Source organism: Meles meles, chromosome 2 (assembly GCF_922984935.1).
Source record: "Meles meles chromosome 2, mMelMel3.1 paternal haplotype, whole genome shotgun sequence".
NCBI lineage: Eukaryota > Metazoa > Chordata > Mammalia > Carnivora > Mustelidae > Meles > Meles meles.
In genome coordinates this window covers 112989411-113006977 of record NC_060067.1, presented here as the reverse complement: position 1 = coordinate 113006977, position 17567 = coordinate 112989411, and the positions used below count along the sequence as shown (strand labels likewise).

The 17567-nt window shown below is 36.6% G+C and overlaps 1 pseudogene; it reads right to left on the bottom strand.

Moving 5' to 3' along the window:
• Positions 1 to 15296: 15296 nt before the first annotated feature.
• On the bottom strand, positions 15297 to 17193 carry LOC123936676 (annotated as a pseudogene).
• Positions 17194 to 17567: the final 374 nt, after the last annotated feature.

Sequence of the window (17567 nt, the reverse complement as noted above, 5' to 3'; positions counted from 1 at the left end):
GAACTATGCACTTTTTAAAAAAGATTGATTGATTGATTGATTGATTGAAGTGAAAGAGCCCAAGCAGGAAGAGCAGCAGGCAGAGAGAGAAGCAGACTCCCCACTGAGCAGGAGCCCAATATGGGATTCAATCCCCTAGGATCCTGGGATCCTGACCAGAGCCAAAGACAGATGCTTAACTAACTGAGCCACCCAGGAGTCTCAGTGACTACAGCTTGTTAGGCCACATTGGTTTGCAAACACCAGAAACATACCCTGTTTTATTTAGTCTTAAAAAATAAATTTATTGGAAAGATGTTTGCTAAAATAGTAAAAGGTGAATGTATTATAATGTTTACAAGATATATATTTCCTCTTTAGTCAAAATTCTGATAAATTAAAATTCTGTTCTAATGCAGAATGTAGAAGATTGGGTACAATTTTATTAGTTGTTATCTGATCTGCATCCTTGATGGCAATCTATTCTTGGAGCAGTCTACATTGTTACTTCTTTTCCACAATAACTGCTAGAACACATATTTTTAAAAACAACTGACAAAACAAACAAGTTAATGATTGAGCACATTGTCATTTCAACTATTGACAGAGTTTTGTGATTCTGGCATTATGAAACCATCCCCCTATTTATAAGCTAGTCATTATCTCCACACTATAAGTAAAGATGTAGAGTTCAATTTAATAAGCATTAATTGACTATATTCTTTGCCCAAGGTACAGTGCCAGAAACTGAGGGAATACAGCTCCTGGGAAAATGCAGTTCTAAGTTCCATTAGGGAGAGAGAGGTGTACAAACTTTAATGCTATATTTTGTGACACACAGCATGATATGTAAAAATGTTTGATGGGTGGTCAGAGGAAGAAAGAATTATCTCTGACTGGGAAGAGCAGCTGAATTCTTCATATAATTGCTACACTTTGAGGAAAGACTGTATTTTAACAGTTGAAAATGATGAGGTAAACATTGCAAGCACAAGACAAACCTAGGTAGCTACCAACATCTGCTCATGTGGTCATATTTTGAAAATACACAGCAGCCTGGGGATATTGGAGCATGGGTCATGCAAAAGCATTAGGAAATGGTGTGAAGAACAAAATCAATAACAACAAAAAGGGAGGAGTACATTCAAATGAATTCTAAAGGTTTTTCTCCATTTCTGTCTTTCTTCTCAGTCTCAAGTCAAAGTAAATTGCTCTCTCTCCATGGATCCGAAAGAGATTCTGGAGAGATAAAATTTGGTTGGTCCATTGACAGGATCTTTCTCAATGGAAAAGAGTGCAGTAGCTAAAAGGGGGAATGAGGATAACTATCTGGGTTTTTCACTTTTTTTTAAGTTTCAAAAATCACTGATTATTTAATATGAGCCAGGCACTGAGTGGAGTGCTCAGGGTACGATGGTAAGGAAAATAGAAATGATTCTTGTCCATGCTGAGCACACAGTTCATTTGAAGAAGTGGACATTAAATAACCATAGCAATATTTAATTATAAATTGTGATAAATACTCTGAAAAAGAATTAAGAGTATGACTAATGGCAATTTCAGATATTCCTGATGTATATCAGAAGTCAAGTTTGTATAGCATTTGCCTTTCTCTTAAATGTGAATATAAATTTTTATTTTTTTTTTTAGATTTTATTTATTTATTTGACATAAAGAGATCACAAGTAGGCAGAGAAGCAGGCAGAGAGACAGGGGGCTCCCTGCTCATCAGAGAGCCCTGTGCAGGGCTCAATCCCAGGATCCTGGGATCATGACCTGAGCTGAAGGCAAAGGCTGAGCCCCCCAGGCACCCCATGAATATAAATTTTTAGATTAAGTTATTGTGTGTATATATAATTTATCTCTCCTAATAGCAATGTGATGTTCAAGAAAAAGTGAACTTTGAAATATGTATTTTGTTTAAAATTCTGCCTCAGTTAATTATTACCTAATTATATTTATCTGATTCTGCTTTTCTGTAGAGACAAAAATTCCCATCTTATAAGCCTATTTGAAAAATTATAATTATTTAAATTTCAATACATGAAATTTCTTATATTAATAATTAAAAAAATCACCACCACCACCACAACTATGGACTTGCAATGGATTTTTGAAATAATACAGGTTGTCTTCTGAAAACACACCTAAAATTGCTATCAGCTAAAATATTTATGAGATAATAATGGATTGATGACCATGTTAGGGTTTAAGGTTGTTATTCAATCAAATACCCTCTCTGCTGCCCTGTCTCCATCCCCTATAATTGATAACTAGTTGAAAAATAAACAGAATAGTGTACCTCTAAATATCAGCTGTATTTCTGGAAGTGCTGGAATGGAGAACATGACTAGAATCTAGAGCCAATTGATTCCTAGTTATTACCTGCACCTCAGTCCCCTAGTCCAGACCCTGGAGTGATTCATCTGAGAGCATGTTTGGATCTGTGAAGTAGGCAAACACTACCTAAACAGGGATAAGCATCATCATTCTATCTTGTCTTTAAAGTCAGATAGGAGGGACCTAGTGAAAAATGTCTCTAGTCATTAGAACTACTTGACCAAAGTGTATTTCTCAAGTAGAAATAGACAACAGCGGTAGGCACCTACCTGTGCAAAGGTGATGCTTCTCTTAAAGATGGACAGGGTAAGACTGATATACACATGTTCAGTTCCCTCTTCCAAGTCAGAAGTGTCACCATGCTAAACATCTCTTAGGCAGCTGATGACAGAAAAATAGAGTTGCCCAAAAGGTCCATCATGTGCAATAAGAATGAGGGCAATCTAGATGATGATGATTAAATTATCTGGGCTGAAAGGTGAGTAAGAAAAAGGACACCAAGGACAGATTTTACCAACTTTACACTCTAACCTAATGCCACCCTTCACTGTGCTATTTTAAAATAAGTATTCTTGGGGCATCTAGTTGATGCAGTCAGTTGAGTGTGGACTATTGATTTCAGCTCAGGTCATGATCTCAGGTTTGTGGGAAGCCCCAGTGTTGGGCTCCATGCTCAGAATGGAGTCTGCTTGAAACTTTCTTTCCCTCTCCCTCTTCCTCTCCCCAACCAAATATATAGATCAATCTTTTAAACGGATAAATAAAATAAATAAATACAAAAGAAAGTCAGTGTTCTTGCCACTTTGGCTAATAACCTGTTAATCTCCAGTCTGTGCCAAGGTTTTTTTTTTTTTTGTTTTGTTTTTTTTTATTAAGCACATTTGCACTCTGCTTTGCCTATAAGGTTATGTCTAGTTACAGAACCATTTCCTAAGACTGTGATAGATTTATTTAATTAATTTGAAAAATTGTGAAAATAGTGTTCTTAATACAAAAATTTTAGAAATAAATAAATCATAATTTTGACAACTATATAGTTATTAGTTTAGTATTTTGATCTCTTGACATCTAAGCATAGAAAGATAGTCCTTAATAAGTACAGAAACTTTATTTTATTTTATTTGAATATCATGTATTTCAGTACATAGTTATATTTACCCTTATTTAATTAGAAATAAACATACTAATGGCAGGTAAATTGAGAGAGAGAATGTGTGTGTGTGTGTGTAAGGAAGATAGACATCGAATAAACACCTTAGTTATGGGCAGGAAAATAGAATGATTGAATAATAGATTTTGAAAAGTAGAAAAGATTGCCTTTAGTTTGTTGTTGGTTTATTTATTTTTTTTTTAGATGAGGCAATTGTGATCCAGAAAAAAACAATAGCACTAGATCCCAGACAACTCAATTCCCAATCCTGGGATTTATCCATGTAACCCCACACATCCCTATCTCTCTGGCTCCTGCCATGTCTCCTAAATCCCTTTCACACAGCTTGAGATTACCTTGCTCAATTCCCCCATTAAAATATGGCATTGAAGCATCTTGTTGAAATTCAAATATTGAATACAAAAAATGCTTCAAAATGATTTTTATAAAATTATATATGTATACCATTTGAAGACTGAATTTAGGAGGGAATGGATCTCAAGTACATCCCAATGATGAGAGAATGATGGAGAGACTTAAATATAGGGATGTTCCAAAGAATTTCAGCTTCTGTTCAGAAATGAAATGTGTAAGAATTACTGAGCTTTACGTGGTTATAGAGAGGATATGAAGGTATTGAAGACATAATTCATATACTTAACAATTTCATTATAAAATCAGACTTCCTCAAACTTAATACTTAGTATCTGAATCATAAAGTCTTGATCCTATAATTTACCCTGTAAGTCTCGCCCTTCCGATTGGCTTAGCAATTGCACCTAGAATAGGAACTTGTTTTTACATTTGTAGCTGATATGAATCCCAGCCCGCCAACTCAGGAGTACAACCATTCCTGCCTTTCTTGATCTAAATCAGATGTAGAATTGACTCTTCCTATGATCTCACATAATTAGTGAGAAAAACTTTAATCTCAAAAAATTGTAATTATTCTCTTTTCTGTTTTCACACTAAATTCAGGAGTCTAGCAGTGTTAGAAAATAGATGAAATGTCTCTAATCACAAGGCCATTTTGTTCATCTTTCAGCAAATCTCTCATCTCAAGGCTTCTAAATCACCACTTCTTCCCAGTCCCTGAACTGCTGCTTTTTAATCTCAGGACGTCTCTTCACTACCTTTTAGCATTCCTTAAAGTCTCTAACTCTTTCTCACTGTGTCTTTTAAAGGTATATTCCTTTACAGATACGTAGGCTCTTCCTTCAAAGACTTTAGAATCTAGGAATGAAATGAAAAGCCTATTGTCTTTAACAACTTCTGATTTCCATTTATCAAAGAATCTCTAAGTCAAGGGCATATCTGCCTGAACTAGGAAGAAATGGAAACACCTATGGAGAGCATGTCTAAAATTTTTACTTCCACCATGCACATTGCAAATTCCATCCCTCTGTTACTTCATGTTTTCAGTGCTACTTAGATATTTAATCTAAGTTTATATGTATAAATATTATGTTGGTAGGAAAGAAGAACACAGTATAATGGGCACTGTGGTCCTTTAAGACTACAAAGCATAAAACTGCCCTGTGTGAAAGCTATTTTAGGTTTTGCCATTTATAGAGAAGTTAGTGTGCACTTCTGGTGAGGGTTCTTTGAGGTATCAAGGATCTCTATCTTTCTTTTAACTAGACTAACTAGTACAATACCACTAGCATTTTCAAACCCATTTTGTATCTCGTGGTAGTGTCTGTGTGTAAGATTGCTAGCTCTAACTCCAGTGTTTTTGACACATCAAGTTATAAAGCAACACAATTCTTCACTAGAAACCTCTGGTTCATTTTACCTCAATGACTGTTTTTCCTGTGCAGGCATCAATTTCTTTTTTGCCTACCATCTCCCATGAAACCAGCTGATTTAATTAGATTTTCCTGGTCTGTCCAGTATTCGTGAGACCTACAACCAGTAATAGGAACTAAACATTAATAGGGTAGGTAGGATATAATCTGTAATAGGGGCTCCCTTCGTTCTGGAACATCTCCTATTCAGCATTTATATTAATGCATAATTAAATAGCTGTCTCTTTAAAGCCTTTACTTATATCAAAGCTGTATCTTCAGTACACCTCATTTTCCCTGAGAGAGAGAGAGAGAGAGAGAGAGAGAGAGTCCCTACAGTATTCACTTTTTAATGTAACTATTAAAAATGCAACACAGGAATTGAAAATGTGCCTAAATCGTTTAGTAACCTCTTTTGACATTTTCATTACGTCTCCTATTACTGGAATCAAAATGAGAATAAGATTATTTCAGAAGTCTAAAGGAAGCCCTCCATGCATTGTGACATGCAGTATAGAATTTCATATTGTTGAATATACAGTGGTTTTTAAAAAGCAGGATATAATACAGGCAACTTTGCATTTTTCTTCCCTGTGGATCTGTCTCCTGAATATATTTGGGAATAAGCTTCTCACCAGTGTCTATGGGAATTGAGCACCATTTGCTGAGGATGTTGTTGAGAGGATTCAAACATGAAGTGGGAGGCTAGACTTAGTATTGTTAAGGCCCTTTTTAATTTTAATATTTTATAATTGACCGATGACTACATAAGTAGTAGGTGGCATTTTGGAAGTTTTCCTCTTCCACCTGTCCTTATGAAATAGATGAATAACTCACAGGATGAGTGTAAAGCAAGGAGCTCCTAAAATGTTCTGCCTTTCCTACCACCAGTCAAATGGTATTTTTCTCCCAGATACTAGGAGAGGCTCACTGTTGTGGCCATGAGGCTCTACCATTGGTGGTCAACACCCAAATAGTGACTGTTTACACAACACTTATTATGTGGCAGATATAGCATTTAGTGTTTTACTTGCATTCTCTAACTTAAATCTCAAAATAATCCTATGATTTGAATGCTATTAGTATCTCTTCTGACAAAAGCAAAAGCAAAATCCTTACTTACCCTATTTCTTGTTAATGTCAGTGTAGAACTAGTCTGTGTTGGAGGGATGTATAATACCTTTTTAACTTGTGGGCAAGTGCATGGGGTAGGCAGTCTGTGGTTAGCTGGTATGTCATTTAGTCATTTGTACTTTTATTCATTTGTGTATTCATTCATTCGCCGATATTTAATCAATGTCTTCCAACACTAGGCATCGTGCTAATTGATAGAGATAACAAAGAATAAGACAGATGTAGACTGTGCCAGTGAAGTGTAAAAAGTAAATGAGAAACAGAGATCTCCTCTAAATTAATAAAGGAGAGTTGGGCACTAGGAGGGAGTAGCTTTGGACAGCCTAGTCAGAGACCATATCATAATAATTATTATTACATTTACTTGTTAGGAACTTCTCTGGGTTATTTAGCAAATAATTGATGTCAGAAACACAGTCCTTGAAACTGTGGGGAAAATCTAATCCTTTTATGATGTGACTCCTGGGCCTTGCCCAAATCATCTGACTAAGGCTCTTCCCTTCCTAGATAGCACAGTTGCTTAGGGAGTGGCTGACAGGATACCTTTAGCCCAGTGGGCTACATCTCTTCTCCATATGTCAGTTTTGTAATGAAGCTGTCAGCTAGGGTGATTTATCTTTGTATCATGTGGTCCTTTAAGAATTTCTTTCTTGGATAATTGAATGTCACTCATCCAGGGAAGCTCCTACTTCCTGCATTAGGATGTCAGGGGATACACGGCAATCAAGAGCAGGATGGCCACATATGGCATTGCACTATACATTACAGGAATGGCTCTACATGGCTGATTCTCTTGCAGGGAGGAGCGGAGCAGCCGACCAGTTGGAGACCCCAGAGGACTGCGGAACTTGCTGAAAACTTCTGATACTCTACCTCACTAACTATAAACACAAAATTATAAAGCTAATTGTTGAGACATGCCAGAAGAGCTACTTTTGCAGTAGCCTTGCTGCTTTGACATGTCTTAGGCTCAATGGACTGCAAAAAAAAGTAGGACTTTGAAAGGAAAACAGATCTTGCACTGGTGACACTATACTAATCATTAATCCTATTTTGTTTGACATGCTTTGGTGTCTCCTAATACTCAAAGTACTCTTCTGAAATTAAGTCCATGTAATGCATGTGAATCAGTATTTGATTCAAAAGAAAGCTTCTGGGATGAGAGTGAGTTAACAGTGATAATCATTGGATGGTGGGCTTATTATAGCTTTAATGTTCTTTTTCAGTGTCTCTATAGTTTTAACTCTTTAAAAATATGTATGAGATGGGATGCCTGGGTGGCTCAGTGGGTTAAGCCTCTGCCTTTGGCTCAGGTCATGATCCCAGGGTCCTGGGATTGAGCCCTGAATCAGGCTCTCTGCTCAGCGGGGAGCCTGCTTCCCTTCCTCTCTCTCTGCCTGTCTCTCTGCCTACTTGTGATCTCTGTCTGTCAAATAAATAAATAAAATCTTTTTAAAAAAAGGGATGAGCTACTTTTGTAACATAAGCAAAATTAGTTTAAATTTTGGATGATTTAGTCTTTGTCATCCAAAAAAATTGAAAAGAAATCATGTTATGTAAATGAAATAACTAGTGTCATAAATTTCCTAAGTTGGGGTAAATATTCTGTGGAATATGTCATATTAACTAATATTAATTAGTTAAATTTTTCATTTATCTTTAGACTACAAGTTGGAAAAAATGCAATGCTATATCAAAAGTAGCATAAACTGATTTTTTACAAAACCATACAGTTCTAAGTAATACACTTGTTCCCTGTTTTGGCATTTCCTCTTATAACATACCTCTGCTTGTTCACATTTTCAAATTCTTCTTTTTGTGGAATAAATTTGGTATGCAAATTTTGGGGTGTCTATTCATTAACATCCTCCTGCTGTTCACATTTTATTAATGAAACAACCCATCACCCCCCTACCAGCAGACACTTAATTCCTTCCCAGAATCCATCTGCCTTTCATGGGCTTCAGAATCCAAATTTCTTCATAAAATCAACTCTTACAAAGCTTTAATTCCATGGGTCAATTAAATAACAGGGACTGTTAGCTATTTCCCAGTATTGGAAGCTCTGAAAGTATGTTTTCACTGTGATTATTATTCACATGCTTGGGGGATGGGTGATTAAGGAATTCAGGTGCTCCTTGTCAACTTAGCCTTTCAGGTTCTAAATCCATACCAGGCAATTGTGGCTGCTTTCATCTAGCCATTTTACTGTCTTTTCTTCTCTCTTGCCTTCTTTCCTCTTAACGATAATACAAGCATCTTTATTAGCCTATTTATAGCTTAGCTGTATCAACATCAGGCAGCTTTTGTCAATCAAGCTCAATCCAAGGAAATTTCAAAAAGGACCATTTATAGATATTACATAGAAAGGATTTCAATATTATTAATTTTGAGAATTTAGAATTCTGAGAAAATATAAACCTGTACTCAGATGAATTTTTTTAAATCTCATGAAGTCTTCTGTGCTATGTAAGATATATATATGTGTGTATATATATATCTATATATGTGTATATATATAGATACACATACACACACATATATATATACATATATTATGTATATAAGATGCATATACATATAAGTATATACATATATGTACATATGCAAGTACATCTGTATGTACATGTATATACACATATACACATAATATGCATAACTGTATATATGCATATACATAGCATGTGTGTGTGTGTGTGTGTGTGTGTGAGCATTGTCTACATTTGTAAATGTCAAAGGATTATAAAAAGAACAGTTTAGCTTCTACTTCTTCACGTTTTTCCTACTTTTCATGTGTGACACTTAACCTTTATTCTCTAGCAAATGAAAAAATGCTCAACTATCAACTCTTGCTTACTCCTGGAATCCCTCCTTTTCTTTCTCCAGTTATTACTTTGGTTATTTCATCTACTCTCATACCTTTAGATACTAATGGTATAGTGATGATCTCAGACTTATAGCTGTAGTGTGGCTCTCTTTTCTGAACTCCAAACCCATAAATCCAACCACCAAATTGACGTCTCCATTTAAATGTCGAGTAGGTGCCAAACTTACCTTGTCCAAAGCTATCTCCATCCATATTCCGCTTCTACTCTTCTTGTCTTCTCAATTAACAGCAAATCCATTCTTCTGGTTATTCATGTAAATATCCTTGATGTCATTCTGGTTTCTCTTTGGTCTTTTTGTATTTTTTTTTTAAAGATTTTATTTATTTATTTGACAGAGAGAGAGATCACAAGTAGGCAGAGAGGCAGGCAGAGAGTGAGGGGGAAGCAGGCTCCCTGCTGAGCAGAGAGCCGGACATGGGGCTTGATCCCAGGATCCTGAGATCATGACCTGAGCTGAAGGCAGCGGCTTAACCCACTGAGCCACCCAGGTGCCCCTGTTTTTGTTTTTTTAAACCCTGTATCTAATCACCAAGAAATTCCATTGATCAGACTCAAAATATTTCAGAATCTGATTATATATGAACTCCATCATTTTCACCTGATTCAAGGAACAATGATAATCTTTCACTACTATTATTGTGAAAACTTGAGACTGTATTCCCCATTTCCAGCCTTGCTTTTCTACTGTCTATAATCTGTTTTTGCCCTAGCAGCCACAGTGATCCTCTTAAAATAAGACATACATGGCATGTCATTTCTGCTTAAATCTCATTCCTAGTTCCTTATATCCCTCAGAATTAAAGTAAAATGTTTATGTGATCAAAGACCCCACTACCTCTCAGACCTTGCCCCCTATGATCCCTCCTTTGACAGCAAGCTACACCAGCCATCCTGAACTCCAGACTGTTTTTTAAATTTTAGGTCCTTGTTTCTTTTCTATGTCTAAAATGAATTTCCTCCATATATCTATATGGCTGCCCTCCTTTTCCTTACCTTCTTTGTGTCTTTGTTCAAAGAAGAGAGGCTAAGAGTCATAATGGTGAAGGGCATGGAGTGCAGGCAAGCCACCAGCATTTAGGAGATGGCTCTGCTACTTTCCAGCTTTGAGGATCTTGGGCAAGTTATTAACCTTTCCTTTGGCTTCATTTTCTATGGGTTTGGGTTGATAATAGTGCCTATTTTGTAGAATTATCATGGAGATTAAATGAGTTAATATTTGAAAAATACTTAGTCTGTAAGGTAGTGTTATAATAGTGTTTTTTGTAAATAATAAAAATATCATCTTCTTAATGAGGCATTCCCTGATCCTCTATTGAAAATTTTAAACCATCTTTAACTCTACCTTTTGCTATCTCTCTTTTTGTTTTTGTTTGCTCTTTTCTATCTACTAATATACCTATACTAATATGCCTTTTACACCTACTAATACTTTTATACCTACTAATAATTGACTCATTTCCTTTATTCCTTTAATAGACTCCAAACTCCATGAAAATGCTGAATTTCATTGTTAATTATCTAAACTAGTGAATGGAATATAGTAGATGCTCAATAGTTATTTGTTGAAAAATATGAAATCAGTGACAATGTTAACTTTAAATTGACCTAGAAAGTCAGTTTATGCATGAATTCTTCACTTTGTATTTTGAGAGTCCTTTAGGATACATCATGGCATAATTTGAAATACAGCCAGTTATATTGTTTGGGTTTTTATGCTATCAGAACTGGGTCATTGGTTCTCTCGCCAGAGTGGCATATTGTGTGATGTCACCTTAACTATGAAACCTTGCTAGAGATAAATTGGTAATATAACTTGAAGGCAGAGAAGTCAGATTAATGCTATTTGGCTGCATTCTAAATGTCATTGTTTTTATTTCAAAAGGCCAGGAAATAACATTTAAAATATTTGTATTACCATTATTCAGTCTCAATGCATTTAGCAAAAAAACCAGAATCTGAACCATCTCTATCAGGCTTTTGCCATTTTAGCAATAGAGGCTTTATAGAGATAAAGCATCTTTTGGCACTTAGTAGGTCTTTGTTTAAAATATTTAGTGAAAAAACAACCCTTGAGTAAATCTTGTGACTTATAAAAATCCACTTCTTCCCGTAGAAAGGAGAATGAACATGATTCCTAAGCACTGTGATATGATAAATGAATAATACAGATAAGTGAATAAGATAAATGAATAAATGATAAATTTATTTATCATAAAGATATTTGAATACCTTTAGATATTAAAATAAATCAATAAATACAAGTGTGAATATAAGTATATAAGTTCTACTGTCTTTGCCTCCCTGAAAAAGGATTAAAATTACTAACCAATTAGGGATTAATGATTAATTAATAACATTCATTTTCTTTCCATCAAAAACTCATCGAGTTAGTATGTGTGATTATATGCAATGGGGAAATTTTTTTCCTAAATTTAATTTTCAATATTTTATTAATGTTTGTGGTGGGTTGGAAATGAAGCATTTTGAGTAGTTCAAGAAATCAGACTAGGAACTGGCAGCATCTTTTGCAGAGAACTCATTCAATAAATATTTATATCTGATATGTTTCAAAGAATTTCTCATTAAGATTATACTTTACATGTTTATTTTAGAAGAAACATTAACCTGTAAAGGGATTAGGAAGATTTAGATACTTGAATCATTAGCATAATTGATGAATTATGTAATCAAAACAGAGAGAAGCATTGTAATCATTGCTATTTTACAAATAATGTTTATCGTTAAATTGATGTCATGAGCCTTTTAGTTATGAATTTTTTAAAAAAACTGGGCAGAAATGTAAAGTTAAAAGGTTAATACTTCAAGAGAAAGAAAAGACAGCACTAAGGAAAATGTTGCAAATCATATATCTGATGAAAAACTTTTATTTAGATATATAAAGGACTTTCAAACAAACAACCCAATGAAAAATTTGGCCATCGATTTAAACACTTGTTGAAAGAGAATACAAAGAGAGAAAATAAGCACATGGAAAAAAGTTTTAGATCATTAATCATTAGAAAAATGCAAGCTCAAATCCCCAATTAAAAATTGCCTTCCACATATTAGAATGTCTACGGTTCAAAGACTAACCATCCCGAGTATTGCAAGTATTTGAATCAACTGGAATGCTCATAAACTTCCGGGTGGTATGTAAAACATATCACTTGGAAAATGGTCTTTCAACATCTTAGAAAGTTAACATATACCTACCACATGCTTAGTCATTTCACTAAGTATTTAACAAAGATAAATGACAGCATATTTTCATACAAAGAATTTTATGTGAATGAGCAGCTTTATTCGTATTACCTCCAAGCTGGAAACAACCCAAGTGTTCATCTAGATAACCAAGTTATGTATATCTACACATCAAATTCCTACTCAGAAATAAAAACAATGAACTACTGATACATCAAACAACATAGATAAATTTCAAATAATGTTGCTGAGTAAAAGAAGCTCAAAAACAAAACTATATATGGCACAGTTCCATTTTTATGAAATCCTATAAATTGGAAACTAATCGCTAGAGACAGAAAGCAAATGAGTTCTTGCTTGGGGGCTGAGAGAGTAGGGAAAAGATGGAGTGAAGGGAATAAAGGGCCATAAGGACACTTTGGGGTAGGGATGGATATTTGCTGTCTTGATCATGCCAATTGTCTTACAGGTGTATACAAATGTCAGAACTTATTAAATTGTATACTTTAAACACACTTAGTTAGATGCCAGTTATATTGCTTATAGCTGATTAAACACACACACACACACACACATTGAGAAGAAAGAATTAAATGGATTGTTCCTATGACCATCATGGACAAATCTATGCCTCAATGAGTCTACATCACCAACTCTGTAATCAAAGCTGTACAAACTCAGCAAGAGGCAGGAGGCTCAGATCATGCCCTAGAGAAGGGCATCTCTTACAAGATGTATCCTAAGGTATCAGAAAATCCTATGAGAGATTATTTTTTGGGTCTGGGAACACTAAAAAATTTTTCCATATAAATTAATGGTAAGTGCCCCTTTGCTTTACACCATTTTGGCTTGTGAAAGTTTTAATAGAAAGCCTTTATTTTTAGATAGCAGGAGAAACCTGTATTGGTTATCAACTATCTTGGTCTAGGCAGTGGGAAAAGTCATGTTTTCTGTAATACTTTTTCTATATGAGTATTTAGTCCACTAAAACAAACAAAGTAGTTACAATATTTATAGACTATTTTTTTTTGTAATCTTAGGAACAAGGTAAGAAGTAGAGATAATTATAATTTTCTTAGCAACCCCTGGTTGTGAAGGTGCAATATTAAATTAAAATATGCTAGATATTATAATATGAATAGTAGTTTAAAAAAGCAAAGCAGACATGCTATAAGCTTTAACTCTATATGAGAATCAAATCTAAATATTCTTAGATCTTTATCCAAGCTTTGATTTTTATTTATAAATCTAAACCAAGATGACAAACTTTTTTTTTGATAAGTCAGAGAAAGTGAACATTTTCAATACAGATACTTATTCTACTAGTACATTTTCACCTAAAATCTACAGAGTGCAAACTAGTAAGAGAGTGTAGAATTCCTAGGGGCTGAAATCTCATAGAACTTCAAAACTACCACAGGGTTTACCTGGTCTACCACAGGTTTTTCCAGGTCTTCACAATGAATACTCAGGAAAGATCCTCTCATGTTTCTGGCAGCCGGTAGTGAAGAGTACTCATTGTGGAAATATACCCGCAGAGTTCTCTATAACAAATGTCTGTTCTCCAGGAGAACAGGCTGTGCCAGATCCTTTTGCTAGATGAACTAAAGACATTCTCCCCATTCCATATCCCTGTAGCTTTTCTGTCTCACCTAAAGTGTGGTAAAGAAGAAAGTCTATATACCACTAGAGAAAAACTTGTGGGAATCACAGACCAGAGACACAGGCTCACTACTTAAAGGCTGAGACATAATCTTAAGATATTAGAATGCTTCCTATCATCTACACATCACTACCATAGCAACAGAACTCTGGCAAAATAGCAGTGTATTATAGCTGAAAGAGCTGCAAGAAACAGATTCTCCAGAAGTGGTACTTCAAGAAGCCCAAAGTCAAGCAGGGAGGCAACAAACAAACACAAAAACAAACAAACAAAAACTCACTAGAGGAATGCAAAGTCTCTGGCATTTGCAGTTACAGCAAATGTTAATCACAGCCCAACTCTTAGTCAGATTAAAATAAATCCTCACAATAAAGCCCAGTTTATCTCATTACCTATTAGCTAATACACATCCAGCTGTCAAAAAAAAAAAAAAAATTACAAGACATTTTGAAAGACAAGGTAAAACAGTTTTAAGAGACAAAACACTCATTGGAATCAGACTTATATATGACCCAGACAACAGAATTAGAAGAACCTAGACACAGACACTATGTCTTTTACAAAAATTATATCCAAATGGATCATAGACTTAAATGTAATGTGCAAAACTAGAAAACTTCTAGGAGAAAACAGAAGAAAACTAATGTGATTTCTTTTTTCTAGAGATGAGTTTTTGGATACAATACCAAAAGCACAATCTTTAAAAAAAATGTTGGACTTCAATAAATTTTTACTTATTTTTGTTTTTTACAGATTTTTTTTAAAGGCTTAAAATGTATTTTAATAAGTTGATGCTGTATTACTGCTCCATTTCTCAGAAAAATTCCAAAGATATCAGGGACAAATCAAACATGGTACACCAATTAAAAAAAAATGCACAGCATAACTACCTAAGATAGGCAAGGTAAGAGCTACTGTCCGACCTTCAGCATACAGCAACCCTGTTCCCAAGATTGTACTAGGCCTATCAAGAAAAGCTGTGAATAGCAACATCATAGACACAAAAGGGCCATTCCTGGGTTGTCCAAACCCAAGAAAAAAGATGGAGGCAACTTAACACAAGATTTTTTAAAGATACACTAAAATGAAAATCTCTAAGAGAAAATGTCTTCCTCAGGACATGAAGGGGTAATATATGGGATATAACAGAACCGTATGTATATTTTCTGTGATCTCTGTGGACATTTGACTGAATTCCCACCTGTGAATGAATGGAACAATGGGGCTAAGGTCATTGGGGGATTTGTTTTTGTGGTGTATGTGGCAGTGTCTCTGGGGTTGAAGGGTATAATGAGAAACCAAATAGAACAGGATGGACAAAGAATGGAATGATCAAGATTAATGGGGGCTCTAACTGGATCCATTTTCCCATGGTTCCCCCCACCAGGCCCTCAACAATCACATGAGACTTCAGGAATGCACCACACAGAATCGATTCATTAAACAATATACCACACTGAACTGATTTGTTAAATATCGCCCCTCCCTTGCCCTCAGCCTCCAGTAAACTCCCTCATAGTAGTAAAGGCAAGGAAGACCTAACTATTGGGAGGAATCCCTAACACTTTTCCAGGGCAGAATTCTGGCTAGTCCAAAAAGGGTCCTTCTTTAAAGGGTTTTTGTGAAACTAGACATTGAAATTTTTATTAGTATCGGCGACGTTTGTTTGGAGCAAATTCAGCTCCAGGAGCTGCACGGTTAAATGCAGGAGGGGTTCCACCAATTGCCCCAATTCCTTCCATTGTAGCAGCTTGACCAAAGCGTTCAGTTGTTGGTGGGGTCAATCCCAAGGTTCCATCTGGCATCATAGTGGCAGGTCCTGGAGGAGCTGGGGTACCAGCTGGCACTGGAGCAGGGGGCATGGCGCCTCTGTTGTTTATGCCCATAGCACCTCCCATAGCCATCTGGCCCATCCGTATCTCCTATTCTCTCACATCAGGGAATGTTCCCTTGAATCCTTCCTGCTGTTGCCGCATCATTTCTTCCTGTTGCGGTCACATCTCTTCCTCACGGCGCCTACGCTCCTCCTCCTGCCTGAGCTCCAGCTGCTTTCGTTTTTGCACCTCTTGGTTGTGCAGCTCCTCCATCCTTCGAAGTTCTTCCTGGCACCTCATCAAATCCTGTCTCATCAGCATCACCTGGTGCTCATGGCGAGCAGCCTCCATCTCCATCTCCAGCTTCTCACAAGCCTCCTTGATGTTGCAGTCCACTTGGTCCTGCTGCTGCTTCTCCATCTCAATGAGTGCCTTCCAGCGCATGGCATACTCATACTCAAAAGAGCCAGGCTGTGCAAATCTGGGTGGCTGCTCTCGCTCCTTGTGAAATTGCTGGTTCTTTATAACCAGCTTCTCTGGAAATCCCTCTTCATCATCCAACTGGTCCATGGGCTCCACAGTCACGGGCCGAGGAAATGTGGTTAGCAGGAAGGAGCCTTCACTGCTCCTGTCCAGAGCTTTCCGAGCAGCTGGCTTCCCTGAGAATTCAACAATGCCTTTTCCTGAGGGCCTTCCTCGATCATCCATGGTGACCACAGCCCTTTCTACCTGGCCAAACAACGAAAAGGCTTCCTCCAGCAGTTCATTGGAAAGATACTGAGGAAGGTTTCGGACTGTAAGGGATGCACTATGGCAGGCAAAGCACACACGCAGCTGCTTTCCACGGAGTGGCATGTTGTCCAGTTCTACTTTGGCAATCTCCACTAGGGTTCGCATTTCCAAGCGGATAAAGCCAAAGCCCTTATCCTTATGAATGAAGACTTCACCTGCCTTCCCATATTTCTCAAATAGTTTCCTCATCTCCTCCTCAGTGATGTCAGGAGGAAGATTGCCCACATAGAGCCGGCTACGTTGGGTGAAGGTCTTCTCTCCTGGTTTCCTAAAATTCTTCAGGTCAATAGTCAAGCCTTCATTCTGACTGCTGGCCTATTGTCCATTTGCAGGTATTGGTGGTAGTGGCGGCTGCTGCTGCTGCTGCTGGTGGTGATGCTGATGATGCTTCCTTGGAGTATGATTTTGCTTCTCCAAGTTAAAGGTTTTATTGCTCTGCATTTTTGCACCCTAAAAGGAAAATGTGGACCTCTACCGACTGTTCTCTCCTCTGAGTAACAGCGACACTACATGGCCTCTACTGTCCTGAGAAAAGAGTTTTTTACAGATTTTATTTATTTATTTTTGCGAGAGAGAGAGACCACACAAGCAAGCATGAGTGGCGGGTTGGGGGGATGGGAGGTAGGGGCCGAGGGAGAAGTAGACTCTCTGCTGAGAAGGGAGCCCAATGTGGAACTCAATCCCAGGAACCTGGGATCATGACCCTGAGTCAGAGGCAGATGTGTAATCGACTGAGCCACCCAGGCATTCATACTTTACTAAAATTTTAAATTCTTCTCTAAGAAAGGCACTAACAAACTCGGTCAAAATATTTGAAAA